General features: G+C 35.6%; 1 protein-coding gene across 3 annotated transcripts in view; it reads left to right on the top strand.

Moving 5' to 3' along the window:
* Nucleotides 1–3801, top strand: part of lingo2 (leucine rich repeat and Ig domain containing 2) — a 196220-nt gene that overhangs the window by 58533 nt on the left and 133886 nt on the right. For all 3 annotated transcript variants that reach the window (XM_014001961.1, XM_014001960.1, XM_014001958.1), the window contains one exon: nucleotides 203–309. The gene's annotated coding sequence lies outside the window, so the exon portion shown is untranslated. The remainder of the gene's footprint in view (nucleotides 1–202; nucleotides 310–3801) is intronic.

Below are 3801 nucleotides of genomic sequence, written 5' to 3'. Positions count from 1 at the left end.
CAAACAAACAAACAAACAAACAAACAAATTAAAACCTTGTAAACCGTCACAAGTGGTTTAGGTAATATTCTTCCTTGGACTGACATTTCTTCAAGGATGTTTATCCTGGATCGCTGGGCATTTGTGGTGGTTGAGTCAGTGAAAACAGTGAGCTCACTCTCCATGTCTTCTCTGATTTGTATTTCTTTTATTTCTTTCTCAGACCCTGGAGTAAGTGACCTGTGAAATAAGTCACACGGGGGAATTTTTAAAGAACGTTTTCTGATTCTGCACCAGTGTAGGAACATCCAACTCTTAGAAGTCCATTAGGTAAGTGAGAATATTTGTTTTTTTATTTTTAAAATGCAATTGTAAAACTATTTTTTGCTAGATTGTTTRTAAACTATATGTCTGCTCCACTATATCTCTAATAGGTAGTTTGAAACTCTAAACTTTAGATGAATGGTTGATGATTGTTTGATCTGCTTCTGCAAACGACAATAAACTTCATAAACATTACACACACACACACACACACTCACACACACACACAAACAAACAAATATTGAATATGTACAGATACATTTAAAAAGGGATATTTAAAATGTAAATGCACAGTAAATGCCTCTGAATAAAATGGCATAGTCTCATCATTTTGTACAAGACATTATAAGTCATTGGTACAGAATAACTTCATTTTAAACAGGGATATGAATAAATATCAATGGATTGGCAGCAAATCTGCAATTATGATATAGACTACTTGTTTGTATGTTGCCATTTTTTGTTATGTCTGCTTTTTATGTTCTTGGTGTCATAATTATTCTAAAAAAATCCAGTTACAATACAACAAATTGTCTCTGTAGACATGAATACAACATATCAAAACAGGAATGTACAAATACTGTATCGGAGTATATGACTTTGCCACTGGCTTCAATATTGCTTCTAAATGCTCAGAGCCTTCCAAATAGCATTTTTTCTCCCAAAGGACAAAGATGACAGAATGACCTGGAAGGTGTCAGACCAATCTTGCCAACATGCTTAAATGCACAACCTCAATGCCAGTGCTGTATGTTTCTGGTTAGCTCGTATGACTCCATTTTTCTTTCTCCCCACCATTTTTTTAAACCTCTTTTTTTCAGTAAATGCACTCGGGGAAAATGTGGCTAAAAGAATACAGCGACCGGTTGGAAATTAATGTGATCATGCTGAGAAAGGGACTGTGCTGAACGACGTGTGGAAAAGGGGGGAAAAAAATGTGTCTCTTTGTACTCCCTTGCTACCTTGAGGCATAACACAATTAGACTTTAGATTGTTTTTCCTCTCCCTCTGCCCATCTGATTTCTGCTGCTGCCAGACTATTCTCTTTCATCTGCTTTATTCCTCTGTATTGTCATAATGTAGCAGACCCTGAGTGCTCTCACAGATCACTGGTACAGCTTATCAGTGAAGTGGTGCCGCTTCAAATTGGGTCCTTTAATTTGGTCTCTGCACATTCATTCTCAGCATTACACTTTCAGGGGAAAAGGTTGTAATGGTGGCGGGGAAAGATAAACATACTTTTGGTTGAGCAATCTAGAGAAGCACATGGAAATCACATGCAGGATTTTGGAATTAAGGCAAGAAATACAAGTATGTTTAAGTTTTGGATGATGAAATAATTGGAAGCAGCTGCTGAAAGCATTGTTGGAAATGGGAGATAAATCCCATTCCATTTCCAATAAACCTTTTATAATGAAATACTGAAGGAATGAGACAATTTTAATTGGCGCAGGCTTAAATATATTTTACAGTTCTTTTTTTTTCTAAAATAYATTTAAAATTGTCACAAAGTGCTGCAACTTTATTCACAAAGTTTAAAAGGCTTTACAATACATTTTGAGTGATATATAGGTATATTCATGATTGGTATTTTTAAATTTCTATTCATCACAATTAGTTTACCCTGTAACACAATTTCAGTCTCGAAATAACTAGAAATGAAACATAAATTCAGTTYATTATTTTCACAAAGGTGAGTACTTGGGTTTTGTTTCATCAACTGGAGGATGATTTGAAAATGAAATGTTTCTTATTTAATTAATTTGTTAATAAAACGTCACAATTCGTTTATAGAGGGTAACATTTCCCAGCCGCGGGTGGCTGATATTAAGCAGTAAGTCGAGCATTTGTTCTTGACAAACCACAGACTGTGACTGCAAAAGAGCTAAATCATAGCAATATCATAGCTAACTGTAACTTCAGCTTATGATCTCTATACTGGGTTTACAATACATGGGATTCACTGTGACTGGCCTAACAAAGGGAAAACTGATGAACTGGTAAGAATATAGGGACACTAACAGTTAAAACATTTTATTGTAGTCATGTTTGCATGTTCAGTCTGATCCAAGAGAGGAGCAACTACCCTTGCACGTAACGTCTCGCTCTTCAAAAGGTGTCAAAACAACCAATGAGCGTGTAAACTCCTACAGCTAGTCCTAAAGCAGAGAGTTTGTAGACATGTGGTGCTTCCGATAAACCAACACAAACCCATCCACACACATTCATTCATACACACACGATCCTCCAAGCAATATTTAAACAAAAAAGCATACATTTTCAACTTATTAAATAATGGTTGTAGATGGTGTTTTTATATAAATTGCATTTTCTTTTTACTCGCTTTACGTCACTATAATTTTCCAAGAGTTTGTACTGTCAGAAAGATTACAACAGTTTCAGAGTGCTTACAGCAAACACTTCAGAGCCAACCTGCCTGCTGCTGCATTTATTTTTCCTTTTTTATTTTTACAGATGACAGAAGTCTAGCTTGCTGACAGACAACTTTAATCCTCATCTATTTTACTAGTTAGCCATGTCCAGATTTTGTAAATACAATGAGCCCCAACTAGGTGTGCTACTTCCACAGACGCATTTGTTCAACTTTAACAGCATGACTATACTTTATTTTATTTATTTAACCTTTATTTATCCAGGTAAACTGTTTGAGAACCACTTCTCATTTACAAACATGACCTGGCCAATAGGCTGCATGAATGAATAAAAACATACAATATATACAACAACGAGCGTAACACAAACATGAAAGAAATAAATGTGGAAGGTAGAAAAAGAAAATGAGAAAAGAAAATGCTTAAATGTGTGTTCGAAATTGTCAACAGGAACAGGCGTCAGTGGTTGTGTTTTGGATGTTCTGCTTAAATACGGAGATAGGGATCAGAGATGTAAGTTTAAAGTATTTTGGCGGTTTAAGGGTATTTTATACTGGCAAAAAAACAATTTGGAAAAATAATTTCAGTTGCTCTGTTCAGTTCAACACTCCYCTCCCTCACTTCTGACATCTGCCATGCCGCCAGGTGACAAAAGTAGTTGCAAAGGGTCAATATTTAAAAATGACAAAACATAAGAAAGTCTATATCAGGTGTTAGCTACAGGTGTGTAGCTACAGTTTGGTGTGGGGAAATGTGGAACAATATATGGAACAAAGTGGCCWGGTCTTAGGAATCATGTCTTCTCTCACACTGGGCTAATGTCTGTTATCCAGGAAAAAAACATGACACTAAGTCAGTCTGTGGGTGGAAGTTAAGCTGGCAGAGGTTGGGTAATGATTCGGGCAATGTTTTGTTTGGAAACCTGGGGATTTCCTGTGCCTTTCAGTGTGACAAATAACAAAAAAAACCAGACATTTCTTCAAGAAAAATTACATTCTTTGATTTTTTTATTTGTTTGTTTTGACTTCTATCATAATAGGTGAATTTGACATGTACTGTGAAATGAGCCAATAATGTTTTGAGAAAAACAAACAAACAAACAAAC

This window comes from Austrofundulus limnaeus, unplaced genomic scaffold, assembly GCF_001266775.1.
Source record: "Austrofundulus limnaeus strain Quisiro unplaced genomic scaffold, Austrofundulus_limnaeus-1.0 Scaffold11, whole genome shotgun sequence".
In the NCBI taxonomy this organism is placed as follows: Eukaryota; Metazoa; Chordata; class Actinopteri; order Cyprinodontiformes; family Rivulidae; genus Austrofundulus; species Austrofundulus limnaeus.
Note: the sequence above shows the minus strand (reverse complement) of the source record. Positions and strands in the feature narration are given on the sequence as shown.